Source organism: Siphateles boraxobius, unplaced genomic scaffold (assembly GCF_051911475.1).
Source record: "Siphateles boraxobius isolate OS27281-9 unplaced genomic scaffold, OSU_SipBor_1 175, whole genome shotgun sequence".
Lineage (NCBI taxonomy): Eukaryota > Metazoa > Chordata > Actinopteri > Cypriniformes > Leuciscidae > Siphateles > Siphateles boraxobius.
The window spans coordinates 107,822-124,130 of record NW_027508783.1 but is presented as its reverse complement, the minus strand read 5'-3'; the positions used below and the strand labels follow the sequence as shown (position 1 = coordinate 124,130).

General features: G+C 46.2%; 1 long non-coding RNA gene across 1 annotated transcript; it reads right to left on the bottom strand.

Moving 5' to 3' along the window:
* Window positions 1-6,758: 6,758 nt before the first annotated feature.
* Window positions 6,759-14,546, bottom strand: LOC143740606 (uncharacterized). Its single transcript, XR_013204852.1, has 3 exons — window positions 14,190-14,546; window positions 7,199-7,232; window positions 6,759-6,969 (listed from the first exon to the last, which is right to left on the bottom strand). It is a non-coding gene; the product is annotated as an uncharacterized LOC143740606 (long non-coding RNA).
* Between the last annotated feature and the right edge of the window lie 1,763 nt (window positions 14,547-16,309).

The following is a 16,309-nucleotide window of genomic DNA, read 5'->3' as shown; positions in this document are numbered from 1 at the left end:
TGACCAATGAGTCACGTTATTGCTTGGATTTGAATCAGTACGTTTTACATACAATAAAAGCAAGGATGTTAACAAAAAAATTGTCAATATACTGGCAAATTAGTGATATTTTCACAGTCATGGTCTTGTCTGGTCTTGAAAATAAATCCAGAGTCCTCAATGTCCGAGACCGAGACAAGACCGAGACCAAATGGGGTCGAGTCCGAGACGAGGCCGAGACCATCTAAAAGACCGGTCTCGAGTACTACAACACTACCGTGAGCTTATGACTGTCCGTCCAACTGCTGCCTTTACATTTACCGCCAACCTCGTCCATTTCCTTACTGCTTCCTTTTCATAACCTCTGCGTCATCCTTTTTCTGTCTCCTGATTGGTCAACTTAATTTCATTCATGTGATAGTAATTAAAAGGTGCGGGTTCGTCCCGAAATCGTCACAAACGTTTTCACTCAACATTATGAGAACATCAGTCAAGTACAAATAACATCACAAGGACGTTCCATGAACGTTGTTATAAGAATGTTTTTACTCAACATTATGAGAACATCAGTCAAGAACAAATAAAATCACAAGGGCGTTCTAAAAACGCTGTTCTAAGAACGTTTTCTCTCAACGTTACGAGAATCTATTTTAAACTATATACACATTATAAGACCGTTCCAGAAACATTATTTCAGGAAAGTTTTTTACTAACATTTACATAACTTTTACATAACGTTAGTGAAAGTTATGGGAATGTTCCCTGTTAGCAGAGAATGGAGACCAGGGCTGTGTTCAGCCCAGACAAAAAGTAGCAAAATGTTTTTTAAATGGAAACGGTGGTGCGTTGAACACCCTCTTCAGATGTGAACAGTTGCAACTATGACAGCTAAGAAGGCCATTCTTTGTGTTCTTTTTGAAGAATTTTCAGAGCCTGATAAAATCGGTATAAATACTTGTTTAATACTGCAAAATACACTCAATGTTACAGTCATGCCCTTGCTGTCCAGAATAAAAGAGAACATCCCGATCGAGTGAAGGGATTTGAGGAAACTGTGGTTCCTAATTATTGTGATCCATTGTGGATTATTGTGATTTGCCTCGTATTTCAGGACAAAAAGACAAACATTTTAGGTGAAGGATGATCCACTTCTTGACTCAGACTGTGTTATTATCTATATGCCCTTATTATTTTTATTGTGAGTATTAGGGTTATCATTATTGCTGATCACTGTTGATATGTTATGATCTCATATGATAATGCTATATTTTTTACTATAAAACTCTTTACGACAAACATGTCTTCTAATATCTTCATGTGTTGCGTATATCGAGCTGCAGCAGACACATAAACGACTTTACTTGGACCCTTTGTGCGAGCTGTCTCTTTAATACCGCGTGGTTTATATACATGTTGCTGATTGGGCTGACATTTTTGACACACCCACCAAACAAGAGAAAATGTATCTCAAACCCCATTGCACACTGTTGCACACCGTTTCCAGGAAACATGTCGTTTAACCCAGAAACCATAGCAAAGTGCACCTGTTTGAGCTTGAACATGCCCCAGGAAAACAGGAACTAAATACACAGGAACTGAACATAGCTGGCACAGCAAGACTAAAGGATATCAAAGCAAAAGTCCTTAAACACAGAGACACAGGGGAATCGTGACAAAAACACAGTGTTATAACTGACCACCTTTGCCTGATTTATTTCACAAAACTTCCAGGCTAAAAAGTTTCAAAATTAGTTAACACATTTTAACACAAATTAATAGATTGCTGCGTAATATTTTTCTTTCTTTTTTTTGAGCTGGACAGACATTGGTCGCTGTTGTTACAAGAAAGGTAGGAAGTTATTCAAGAGGTGTGACAATTGCTACATTACTGCAATTGCATATCAGGCAATGACTTTGTAGGCAGTGTTTGCACAGGAAGGAACCTCACGAAACTGATTTCGGACAGACTTCTGAGGCAGCATAAAGATTTATGATCTACAGCAAAAGAGAACAAGCTTTGTTGATAACTAAGCAAATACAGTTGGTACTCAACCAGAATAATACTTTTACTGCAGCGGGAAATTGGGGGTGTGTATTTGCTACCTTTCACCGCTAAGAGGCACTACAATCACCGACTTTGAAAAGTGTCTGTTTATTCTCTCTATTGCGTAATCAGCCAAAAATTGAGAGGTTTAGCACACTGTAAAAAAACAACAACAAAAAAAACCCGGTACATCTCTGGCAGCAAAGTTTCCAGACGGATTCCGTTAAATTACAGCAAATAACCATTTCACATAATTACATGCAAAAAACTTATAAATATAGAATTTACTTTACAGGCAAAATTGATTAAATTACAGTATATTAATATGTAGTAGAAGGAAATCCAAGGCACTCTTCTTAGGAATTTATAAAAAGAATTTATTTGACTGGATATTTCATGATAGAAAATTTAAAAGACATGGGGGAAAAAAAACAACCTACGCTTAGCGGCACAAACAGCCTTCTTCAGGGTATGTTTTTCAATCAAACAATTTCTTCTTTTATAGATGCTAATTACAAACACCTGAATGACAAATTACATGCACATACAGAGAAGGCCCACTATGGGGTTACATAGCGCAAAAAACAACAACAAAAAAACAGAAGGCATATCACAAAGAGGGACTGAAATCTATTTCTTCATTCAAACCAGGGTATACTGTGGCCTGTAACTCATACATATAAAAAGTTTCTCTCTGTAAAAGTAATTTTAATCGGTCACCACAACCCTGAATATTCTTTTTAATCGTTTCTAAACCCTAAACCATTAGGCCTTCTGGATTACTGTTGTGCACATTTTGAAAGTGTTTTGCCATAGGGTAATTTAAATTAGCTTTTCTAATGGCATTCTTATGCTCCGATACTCTGTCTTTGAGACGTCTCTTGGTCCGGCCTACATAAAAACATCCACATTTGCAGGTTAACCTGTATACCACAAAAGTGGTGTTGCAATTAATTAATGCCTTTACGTTGTACCTTTTATCTGTCTTGAAATTACAGAATTCTTTGCATTCTTTAGTACTAGAACGATGGTAGCAAGACCCACATTTATAAGTACCTTTTAATTGTTTGTTAAGCCAAGTTGTCTGTTTTTTGGCAGGAAGAGGACTAGATACTAGCCTATCTCGTAAAGTTGGAGCCCTCTTGAAACTTATTTTTGGAGAAGCAGAAAACACTTCACTAAGAACAGGATCACTCCTGATAAGATTCCAATTTGAGTGTATAATCCTTTTTATGGGATTAGCCAAAGAGCTATATTCTGTCACAAAATAGGCCTGATTCTGTGAACAGGATCGTTTTGTCTTCTTCTGGAATAGCTCTGGTCTAGGAATAGACAGGGCTTTCTTATAAGCATTTTGTAGAGTTTCTGTATGATAGCCCCTTTCTCAAAATCGGTTGGACAGGACTTTAGCTTGCACTTCATATTCATTATCGGTATCACAAATCCGTCTAAGATGTTGAAACTGGCCACAAGGTATATTGTTGTTTAGCCAATTTGGATGGAAACTATCCGCTTTTATCATAGTGTTCCTATCTGTTGTTTTACGATATACAGTAGTATGGAGTTTCCCATCTTTACCAATGGAAATGGTTAGAGCTAAAAAGTTAATAGTCGTTTTGGAATGTTCCATGCACAATTTTATATTTCTATCATTATTGTTCAAGTAATCATAAAATTGTAACAGTTCAACATAAGAACCACCCCAAATCAGAAGAATATCATCAATGTACCTCACCCACCATTTTATCTTGTCACTATATCTGTTTAAAAAGACAAAACCCCTCTCCCACAAACCTAAAAAAAGGTTAGCATAGTTGGGGGCAAAACATGCACCCATCGCAGTGCCCCGAACTTGAATATACATTAGGTCTTGGAAAAGGAAAACTTTTTAAGTGTCCATTCGGTGAGCTGAACGATAAATTCGGAGGGAGGCAAAGAGTCTATACTGTAGGTCTATTGGTCAGGAAATGTTGTAAAGCTTTTAGTCCGTCATTATGAGCAATATTCGTGTAGAGAGATTCCACATCCAATGTGACTAAAAAGCAGTTGTCTGGAACTGTCATATCGCTTAAGACCTTCAACACATGAGTAGTATCCTGTATATAGGAAGAAAGTTGTTGAGCTAAAGGCTTAATGTGGAAGTCTATAAATTGCGAAGCTGGTTCTGTGAGAGACCCATTAGACGATATAATGGGCCTGCCTGGAGGAGATTCGAGAGACTTGTGGATCTTTGGGAGCATGTAAAAGGTGGGTATTCTAGGATGTTGACATAGGAGGAAATCATGCTCCTGTTTTGAAATCCACACAGTATCCTTCGCTTATAACAGAACTTTAAATTGATCTCTTATGCTGTCTATCGGATTGGACCACAGCCGTTGATAGTAATCTTGATTGTTGAGTTGACGTAAGACTTCTTCGACATATTTATATATGTCCATTATTACAACTGCTCCTCCTTTATCAGCAGGTTTTATGATTATAGACTCATTCTTTGTTAGATGATCCATTGCAATTTTTTGGCATTTAGTCAAGTTTTCCCTACTTTTTTGATTTGATGATAAGAATAGTCTTTCGATATCATAATCCACCTTTTTTGTAAAAGCATTCAAAGTCACATTCGAAACTGAAGGCATAAAATATGATTTTGGTCTCAAAGAAGATCTTTGTGCTGTGCAGTCATTTCTCTGATTATATTGATGATACCAAACTTTGAGGTGGAGGCTTCGGTAGAATCTAAATAGATCCACCTGGGTGTTAAACACATTAGTGTGGTAAGTGGGAGAAAAAGAAAGTCCTTTGGATAACACACTCACATGATCAGGGGTAAGAGAAGTTTTTGATAGGTTGGTTACCGTCTGCTCTTGTTCCGGTCCCTGAGAATCCATGGTTGTTGTCTCATTCGTTGTCTTTGTTCTTGACCGTTTTCTGCCTCTCCTACATTTGTTTCCTTTTACAGTAAATTAATGTTGATAATGGCTTATTAAACCATGGAAAACGGATAAATTATGTCAAATTACATTAAAAAGACATTTAACTTTCAGGTTAAACTGTAAATTTAGGTTTTTATAAAGTTATTTCATAATAATGCTGTCTATCTACCGTAATTTTCTTTTAATAAATAGTTTTTCTGTGTAAAATAACAATGATTATTATGTATACATTAAAAATGCAATGCAAGTACATCAATTCAAATACAAATATTTGTATATTTATTTTTATTTTTTATTTTTATAGATCCAATTTCACAACTTTGACCAATCTCTTAGAACTTAATAATAGCAAATTTACAGTCAATTTCTGTTAAATTAACTAAATGTATAGGTACAGAATACCTGCACATTTACATTATTAGTAATTGAACATAAATACTGAATGTCAAGATAAGTGATAGATAGGAAATACAAGCTTAGTATATAATTTAGAACATGTAAAAATATCCACATTAAAAGGCAATGGCTGTATACCTTTATACTCCAATATAACTATTTTTTTAAAAACATTTATAATTACATTTTATCCAAAGTGACTTACCAAATACATAGCAAGTTTTTTTTTTTTTTTAAAACAAAGATTTAGTATTATTGGGTCAAGTGTTTACGAAAATGATGGATCTTTAGAAGTTTCTTGAAAATGTGTTGGGCAGGTCATTCCACCCGCAGGGAACAGTCCAGGTAAAGGTCAGTGAAAGTGATTTTGTGTCTCTTTGGGATGATGGCACCACAAGGCGCCATTCACTTGCAGAACACAAGCTTCTGGAGGACACATAGATCTAAAGTAGTGAGTTTAGGTATAGGCCTACCTTTAACCCTTTCACACGTAAGTTTAAAATATTCTAACTGACCCCCCAGCGTGAGTTTTTCAAGGCGACCGTTATTTAGAACTTGTCACTTTAATGTTTCCATGGTGACACGTCATTGCTTGTCACGTGGCACAGCGCAACTACAACACAGCGCTGAATGAATGATGATCTGCTTTTATGTAATTTTTCCTTTTTAATTAAAAATATACACAAATGTATTAGCTATAGCATGAAACACTGATATTCCGATTGTCAAATATGTGCAATTGGAAGTGTTTTGTTGTTTAAACACCTTTATAACGATCGCGTTAGTTGAGCTGTATGCGCAATGGGCGGTGCCATGTTAGTTTGTTTCACAGTTCAGAGAATCGGATCTGTTGGATTTACAACACGTCTATTCCTCCACTTCTCACGAAATACATGAAAGTAAGTGGTAGGTGAACTGGGAGAAGAATAGGATAAAATGTAAAGCTACTTACACAATGTGTATCTGATATGAATAAAAGTGTTGTCTTATTATAATGGAAAGGAAGAAGAATTATTGCCGCTTCCATAGACATCAGTGTGTTTTTTACAAACTCAAAATCATTGTTTTCCTAGTAATTATGTGTATTTAAGTGTCTGAAACCTAAAATAAACATTATGTGGTTGAAAAAACTCAATAGTTGTGATATATGACAGCACTGAGTGCGTCTGTCTCTGGCTCAGCACCAGTCAACGCGCGAAAGCACGTTTGAATTTAGCAGTTGATCACGTGAAGCACTGACCATTCTAATCACACCGGTGTGATCGTACGCTCCAGGGACCAGCCAAGACTGATCACACCGGTGTGATCGTATGTGTGAAAGGGTTAAAGACCACTCTTGCTGCAGCATCTGGATCAGTTGCAGAGGTTTGACTGATGCTGGGAGAGCTGCCAAGAGGGCATTATCTGGATATAACAAGAGCTTAGACCAGGAGTTGTGCAGCTCCGATAGTATAATGATGTATAAGGCAAATCAGCAGGATCACACAGCAAGTATGGTTCAGCTGAAACCATAAGCAGTTATGTCTTGGCAAGGTTGATTTGAAGGTGAAGGTCATTCATCCAGCAAGAATTTTCCATAAGGTAGGCTGAGATGCGAGCAGCTACCGTCAGATCATCTGGCTGGAATGAAAGGTAGAGATATGTGTCATTAAGATAGCAGTGATGGGAAAAGCCATGTTTCTAAACAACAGAGCCTAGTTACAAAAACAAAAACAATAGATGGGTGGAATCTAACACAATCGTGGTTTTACTGTAGCAAAACCAAACCTTGTGCACACTTTTAGTGCAATCATATGGAATCAGAAGACTCGGTCATTAATTTTTTTTTTAAAGTTAGTTCTTCCCATACCTTGTTTGCCATGATCATCTGCTTTCCAAATGACCTGAAATCACAAAAAAATAAGTTATTTTAAAACTTACACATGTCAGAATATGTTCCATTGGGACAATGCAAAACCTCAATTGACCATGATCTGGAAGCTGAGCAGGAAAGACTAACAGTAATATTTTGAGCTGCCATGTGATTTTAGCTAAATTTATAGAAGTAAAAATGAATATGATTTACTGTGACCTAGCTGCATCAGTTACACCTAGGGGTTCATCATGTTATATTCATATTCTAGTCTTCCTGTTCTATGCTTTGCTGTATCTTTATCAACAAGTAACAAACGTTACAGAACTGAAATCGATTTCTTAACGGTCTTGATAGAGTTAGTCACGTTAACCATTACGAAAATTAGCCATGGTTTAACAAAGAAAAAACAAAGAAAAAAACGTCTTCGGTTACGTATGTAACCCTCGTTCCCTGAGTAGGGAACGGAGACGTTACGTCGGATGACGACGAATGGGGTTTCGCTTAGAAAGCCTATCAACTTCAAGTATTACAAAACGAGCCAATGGCAAAGAAATGCCATGGGTCTGCGGAATTTGCATGGCGTAACTCCGCCCCACCTCGTGGGTATAAAAGGAGGAAGCCGGCAGCAAGCAGATATGTTTCTTCGCTGAGGAGCCAAGACTAAGCTCAGGCGATCCCCGCGGTACAGCGGAAAGTGGCAGGCAGACGTAAAGTCTCCGTTCCCTACTCAGGGAACGAGGGTTACATACGTAACCGAAGACGTTCCCTTTCGTTGTCACTCCGAGTTACGTCGGATGACGAAGAATGGGGTTACCAGTCTAATCACGCCACCTTCTCAGCTGTCTTCCAGTGCCCTGCGTAAATCGAGATCCCTGTCGAGACTGGACGAAGGACTCCATTAAACACAGGAATACCAAGGTACACTGGGAAGCATATCCCAAGCTAGGGGAAGTATGCAATTAATGCCAACCCGGAGGGGGGGGGGGGGACTTAGAGAATACACATATGACACGAAGGAACATATGGAGAACACTGGGGTATCCAGCCGCAGGTGGAATATTTCAACCCCAGGGGTGGCAAGGTGGCTTGCCAAGGGAAAGACACATGCTCCGAGAGGCTTACAGTGGGAATACACATGTGGGGGTCACTCAGGGGAGGGACAATGCACACGGGAGGCACCTAGCCGACGCACAGGCAATAGACACTGGCGCCAACGTCAGGAGTGCTGGAGGAACTCAGGGCTTTAGGGGAAGCTCACCTGAGGAGAAAATCGCACGTATCCAGTCCGTGGAGTGGAATGGCGAGCAAGCGAAGACACCTGAGTGGGTCCAGTACTAGCTGGTTGAAGCGAGTACATGAGAGGACACTGGCTCCACTCGGAGATTGTAGAATCTGGCGAATGTGTTAGGTGTCGCCCAGCCTGCAGCTCTGCAGATGTCTGTTAGCGAGGCGCCATGCGCTAGAGCCCAAGAGGATGCCACACTCCGGGTGGAGTGGGCAGTCACACCAAGGGGGCACGGTCGACCTTGCTGCTGGTATGCCAAAAAAATGGCGTCCACTATCCAGTGAGACAACCTTTGCTTGGAGAGAGCCTTTCCCTTCAGCTTCCCACCATAACAGACAAAGAGCTGGTCTGAGGTCCTGAAACACTGCGTCCTGTCTACATAGCCACGGAGAGCACGTACTGGACAGAGCAGTGCCAAGGCTGGGTCTGCCTCCTCCGGGGGCAGCGCTTGCAGGTCACCACCTGGTCCCGGAAGGGAGTGGTAGGAACCTTGGGCACATATCCAGGCCGGGGTCTCAGGATCACGTGAGAGTAAGCCGGCCCGAATTCCAGGCACGCTTCGTCAACGGAGAATGCGTGCAGGTCCCCTACCCTCTTGATGGAGGCCAGAGCAACCAGGAGCGCTGTCTTCATAGACAGGAATTTAAGCTCGACTGATTGCAGTGGCTCAAACGGAGCATTCTTCAGGGCAGTTGGAACCACTGAGAGGTCCCAAGAGGGAACGAGAGGAGGGCGAGGCGGATTTAGTCTACTCGCTCCTCTCAGGAACCTGATGACCAGGTCGTGCTTCCCCACCGACTTACCTTCGATGAGGTCAAGGATTTGCGGCAATAGCGGCAACATAGACCTTCAGGGTGGAGGGAGACAGCCTTCGCTCCAGCCCCTGGTGAAGGAAGGAAAGCACAAAGCTGATCGAGCATCTCCGGGGGTCTTCTCGGTGAGAAGAGCACCAGCTGACGAAGAGGTTCCACTTCAACGCATAGACGTGTCTCGTGGACGACGCCCTAGCGGAAGTGATGGTAGCCACCAACGCTGGTGGTAGGGTATTCAAACCTGCCTCGTCCCGTCGAGGAGCCACACGTGGAGGTTCCAGAGATCGTGATGAGGGTGCCATAGGGTGCCCCGTCCCTGAGAAAGAATGTTCTTCCTCAGAGGGATCGGCCAGGGAGGTGCTGTCGCGAGGAGTACTAGTTCGGGGAACCAGGTCCGGTTGGGCCAGTAAGGGGCCACCAGGATGACCTGCTCCTCGTCCTCCCTGACCTTGCGCAAGGTCTGCGCAAGAAGGCTCACTGGGGGAAACGCATACTTGCGGCCCTGCGGCTAGCAATGTGCCAGAGCATCCGTGCCGAGCGTGCCCTCGGTCAGGGAATAAAACTGGGCGCAATGGGTCGAGTCGTGGGAGGCAAACAGATCTATCTGTGCGTCCCCGAACTGGTCCCAAATCAGCTGGACCGACTGGGGATGGAGTCGCCATTCTCCAGGGAGTGGCTGAAGCCGTGAGAGCTCGTCGGCTGCACAGTTCGTCGCTCCAGGAATGAAAATGGCTCGAAGCGACCTCAGATGCTTCTGACTCTATAGGAGGAGGTGGCGGGCGAGTTGTGACATACGGCGCGAGCGTAGACCACCTTGACGGTTGATGTACGCTACTGTGGCGGTATTGTCTGATCGGACTAGTACGTGTTGACCCCTGAGCAGCGCCCGGAAGCGGTGCAGGGCAAGGGGTACTGCCAACAACTCGAGGCAATTGACATGCCATAGCCGCTGGGGTCCTGTCCAGGAGCCCACAGCAGCATGTCCATTGCACATGGCGCCCCAGCCCGTGGTGGAGGCATCTGTTGAGACAACAACATGCTGGGAAGCTCTTTCCAGGGGGACACCCGCCCTGAGAAAACTGAGGTTCGACCACGGGGTGAAGAACTGACGGCAGGTAGGAGTAACTGGTACTCGGAGCGTGCCGCATTGCCATGCCCACCTCGGGACTCGGTCGCGAAGCCAAAGCTAAAGCGGTCTCATATGAAGCAATCCGAGCGGCGTGACCGCGGCTGCAGATGCCAAATGCCCCAGGAGCCTCTGAAAGAGTTTCAGTGCAACCGCACTCCTGCCCTCGAATTGTCTCAGGCAAGTCAGCAGTGACTGCGCGCGCTCGCTCGTAAGCTGCGCGGACATGGCGACCGAGTCGATGTCCATACCGAGAAAAGAGATCCTCTGCACGGGGCAAAGTTTGCTCTTCTCCCAGTTCACCCGAAGGCCCAGACGAGCTAGGTGCCGAAGCACTAGGTCCCTGTGTTCGCAAACCTGATCTCGAGAGTGAGCTAGGATCAGCCAGTCATCGATATAACTCAGGATGCGAACCCCGTGTTCCCGAAGGGGAAAAAGGCCAGCCTCGACGACCTTGGTGAAGATGCGAGGAGACAGGGCTAGCCCGAAAGGGAGAACCGCGTACTGGTATGCCTGCCCCTCGAAAGCAAACCGGAGGAACGGTCTGTGTCGAGGAAGAATGGAGACATGAAAGTAGGCGTCCTTCAGGTCGATCGCTGCAAACCAATCCTGGGGCCGTCTGCTTTCGAAAACGTTTGGCGGTGAGCATCTTGAACGGCATCCTGTGAAGGGAGCGGTTCAGCACGCGCAAGTCCAGGATTGGCCGTAACCCCCCGGATTTCTTGGGGATAATGAAGTAGGGGCTGTAGAAGCCGGACCTCATCTCGGCTGGAGGGACAGTCTCGATTGCACCCTTCGCCAGCAGGGTGGCAATCTCTGCTCTCATGATGGGGGCATTGCCACCGACCAAAGTGGAGGGGACTCCCCTGAAGCGGGGAGGAGACCGTGCGAACTGAATCGCATAGCCGAGCCTGATGGTCCTCGCGATCCTGCGGGACAGACGGGGAAGCTCTAACCATGCTTCCAGGAACTGAACCAGCGGGATCATGCGAACCACAGGCGTCCCCCCGGAGGGGCAGCGAAGCGGAGTAACTGGCCCAGACGTGGACGGCATAGCGGCCCGGTGTAGGGGCACAGTTAGCAACCGCGCCCTGGCCAGGCTGGTCGTCCCGCGGGGGCCTGTTCTGCCAGGGGTTTGGCGACAGAGGGGGACAAGGGCGAAGCGGTCCGTGGAGGGCACGCCGTGTCAACCGCCTCTGGGACAGAGGGGGGCGAGGAGAGCACGGCTTGTGGGCGTCGCTCTGTGTCGCCCGAGAACTCTGTGAGCTCAGGGAAGAGGGGATTGTTTCTGTCTTTAACCACATTAGGGTGCTGCCCACCCGTGGGTGAGCAGCGGGGAGTGGAGAACAAAAGATTCTCCCCCGGCCCTCCACCGGGGGAAGGAGTGGTCCTGCTACCACCTCCTGAGAAACAATCATCATCCCTGAGCAGCCCGTCTCAGGAGCGCCGCTTGGCCCCGCGTTTAGCGGGGGGCGGGGCAGGAGAGGGCTGAGGCGCCTTCTTGCGGCTTCCTCCGCGACTGGCCCTGGGTGGAGGCTGCTGCGTGGTCCGGGCGGGAGGGGCGGGAGCCGCAGGAGGGCGCCCTCGGCGGGAAACAGGTCGAGGCGTCTGCCCGGCCGGCTGGGTGGAGGCAGCAGCGGGCCGGCTGGGCAGAATGTGTTTGATGGCCTCGGTCTGTTTCTGGGCAGTTGAAAACTGTTGGGCAAAATCTTCAACTGCACCGCCGAAGAGGCCGGCCTGGGACAAGGGGGTGTTAAGCAGATGGGTCCGCTCCGCGTCCCGCATGTCAGCCAGGTTCAGCCACAGATGTCTCTCCTGGACCACAGCTGTGGACATCAGCAGACCCAGGGAGCGCGCGGTAACCTTCGTCGCCCGGAGAGCAAGGTCGGTAGCGGCGCGCAGCCCATCAAAGAGCCCTGGGTCTGTCCTACCCTCGTGCATGTCTCTGAGCATCTGGGCCTGGTAGACCTGCAGAGTGGCCATAGCATGCAGTGAAGCAGCTGCCTGTCCCGCCGCTCTATAAGACTTCGCCACCAGGGTCGACAAAAATCTACAGGCTCTGGATGGGTGCTTAGGCTCGCCCCGAGAAGAAGCACTCTGAGGACATAGTTGCATGGCAACAGAGCGTTCAACCGGGGGAAGCCCAGTGTACCCACGGGCAGCTGCCTCATCGAGGGGAGGAAAGGCGGATGAGACCAGCGAGCGGTCCCGAGAAGACAGGGGGGTCTTCCAGGACTTCGAGATCTCATCATGCACATCCGGGAAGAAAGGTATTGGGGTTTGCCGAGGACGAGGGTCGGCGGCCTTACCCAAAAACCAATCATCCAGCTGCGAGCGCTCCGGACAGGGTGGAGGCCTCCACTCATGTCCGATGCTCGCGGCTGCCCGGGAAAGCATGGCCGTCATCTCCGGATCAGACTCGAGCACAGCCGTATGCACACCGGAAGGTGGCAGCTGTGACGAGCCCTCACTTCCAGAAGTGAACAGCAACAGACCCCACTGCAACAGAAATGGCATCTTCCTCTGTAGCTTCAACTGAAACACGCGGGCCACCAGAGGGTAGACCCGCGGGAATCAGCAGTTCGCTAGCGGGCACCGTCATTGAAGAGGGGGGCTAGGGTCGCGGACACATAGTCGGCGCCTTGTTCCAGACCGTAACCCTCAGGTCACCCTGGCCACCAGCCGCAGAGCGGGGGGTGGATGAGGGGACTCTCACACTTGCGAGTTCACAGAGTCTCGACCGTAATGACGCGATGGTCATGTTCCCACAGAGAGAACATGAGTCATCCACGAGCGCTGCTCTAGCATGATCAATGCCCCAACATACTATGCAACACTCGTGCCCATCAGAGTCCGATACCAATCTGCCGCAACCAGAAGTACAAGGGCGAGACATCTTTAAAAAGACGTGCCACGTGTAAGCTCTTTTTGTGAGAGAAAACTCAAGTGTTGAAGCACCCGGGAAGAAACGCACCGACTGGCAAACCACTGCAACAGATCAGCAGGAAGCACGCTCTCGCCGTAGATTGCCTTTACACCAACACTTGTTTGTAAAGCTGACAATTCAGAGATGGCTTGTGGAGAGAAGAATACACTTGGCTCCGAAGCGAAAATATATCTGCTTGCTGCCGGCTTCCTCCTTTTATACCCACGAGGTGGGGTGGAGTTACGCCATGCAAATTCCGCAGACCCATGGCATTTCTTTGCCATTGGCTCATTTTGTAATACTCGAAGTTGATAGGCTTTCTAAGCGAAACCCCATTCGTCGTCATCCGACGTGACTCGGAGTGACAACGAAAGGGAACACGGTGGGCCTATTTTTAGTAAAACTGTGGTTATTAAAATGGTAAAAAATCAGCCAAAAAACATGGTTACTACAATTTTACAAAAATAAAATCAAGGATGTTTTTTAAGTTTCCAGCTTCCAGACAGTGTTTCAAAATGTGCCGCCGTTTAAGAGATTGATTGACTTACTATCATAACGAAGATTTTATGTACAATTGGACGGACTTTGATACGCATAACAAGTCTACTAAAGCTTGTTTTAGGTCTTTAGAGATGTGCGTTCAACTGATCTTGCTTAAAACAGATGGAAACTGGAAAGACGCATTGTAATGCTCTAAACAGTGTTTTGCCCTCCAGCTCTCGACACCAGTTATGACTGAACATTTAAGAATGCTAACGTTAGCTTGGAAACTGTCAACTTAACACAAAAGTAATATAAAATATCGTTCACATATGAGAGTAGTATGAGACTCTTACCTCAGCCGGTGATCGGTTGGCATGATGTCCGCTGTGACGAACCAGGCTCACTGAAAAAGGGCATGTTATTTCCCAACGGATTGACTGACACCCGGACTATAACTCATGTGTTCAGCGCTCCTGCTCACGACTTCTACTGACGAATACGATTAACATATAGCTTTGAACCACCGTGATCACAATCCACTTCTCGAGCGTAGACTGAATTCGCCTTTTTCACACGCAACCGGAAACTACGTCACGTCGGGTAAACAGATTTCCGCCACAGCCAGGGTTGCCAGATTGTGCGGTTTCCCACCTGGTTTTGGGTGGGTGGATAAAAATTGGGCTGGTTTCGGATCAGTTCAGCGGGTTTTTGAAGCCGAAACACCGGCAATTCAGATCCTTTTTCCTGTGATCATCTGTTCAGCAGGCAGCAGTCTCACTCTGGATTTCCACTGAAGTGGTTTGGGGAAAAAAATCTCATCTCACTCACTCACACACACACATACATGTCTATATTACTAACAGGGGAATATCGCTGTGCACTGGCCAAGAGGGGACTAGTGTTTCTAGTAATTTGGGGGGGGGAAATGACATACAAAATTTTCTTTTAAGGTCTTTTTTCATAATATAACTTTAAATATGCATTTTTTTTTTAAAACATGCCAAGTGGGGACCTGAACGATGCCTACCTTACCAACAGCTGCCTCATCGAGGGGAGGAAAGGCGGATGAGACCAGCGAGCGGTCCCGAGAAGACAGGGGGGTCTTCCAGGACTTCGAGATCTCATCATGCACATCCAGGAAGAAAGGTATTGGGGTTTGCCGAGGACGAGGGTCGGCGGCCTTACCCAAAAACCAATCATCCAGCTGCGAGCGCTCAGGACAGGGTGGAGGCCTCCACTCAAGTCCGATGCTCGCGGCTGCCCGGGAAAGCATGGCCGTCATCTCCGGATCAGACTCGAGCACAGCCGTATGCACACCGGAAGGTGGCAGCTGTGACGAGCCCTCACTTCCAGAAGTGAACAGCAACAGACCCCACTGCAACAGAAATGGCATCTTCCTCTGTAGCTTCAACTGAAACACGCGGGCCACCAGAGGGTAGACCCGCGGGAATCAGCAGTTCGCTAGCGGGCACCGTCATTGAAGAGGGGGGCTAGGGTCGCGGACACATAGTCGGTGCCTTGTTCCAGACCGTAACCCTCAGGTCACCCTGGCCACCAGCCGCAGAGCGGGGGGTGGATGAGGGGACTCTCACTCTTGCGAGTTCACAGAGTCTCGACCGTAATGACGCGATGGTCATGTTCCCACAGAGAGAACATGAGTCATCCACGAGCGCTGCTCTAGCATGATCAATGCCCCAACATACTATGCAACACTCGTGCCCATCAGAGTCCGATACCAATCTGCCGCAACCAGAAGTACAAGGGCGAGACATCTTTAAAAAGACGTGCCACGTGTAAGCTCTTTTTGTGAGAGAAAACTCAAGTGTTGAAGCACCCGGGAAGAAACGCACCGACTGGCAAACCACTGCAACAGATCAGCAGGAAGCACGCTCTCGCCGTAGATCGCCTTTACACCAACACTTGTTTGTAAAGCTGACAATTCAGAGATGGCTTGTGGAGAGAAGAATACACTTGGCTCCGAAGCGAAAATATATCTGCTTGCTGCCAGCTTCCTCCTTTTATACCCACGAGGTGGGGTGGAGTTACGCCATGCAAATTCCGCAGACCCATGGCATTTCTTTGCCATTGGCTCATTTTGTAATACTCGAAGTTGATAGGCTTTCTAAGCGAAACCCCATTCGTCGTCATCCGACGTGACTCGGAGTGACAACGAAAGGGAACACGGTGGGCCTATTTTTAGTAAAACTGTGGTTATTAAAATGGTAAAAAATCAGCCAAAAAACATGGTTACTACAATTTTACAATAATAAAATCAAGGATGTTTTTTAAGTTTTCAGCTTCCAGACAGTGTTTCAAAATGTGCCGCCGTTTAAGAGATTGATTGACTTACTATCATAACGAAGATTTTATGTACAATTGGACGGACTTTGATACGCATAACAAGTCTACTAAAGCTTGTTTTAGGTCTTTAGAGATGTGCGTTCAACTGATCTTGCTTAAAACAGATGGAAAC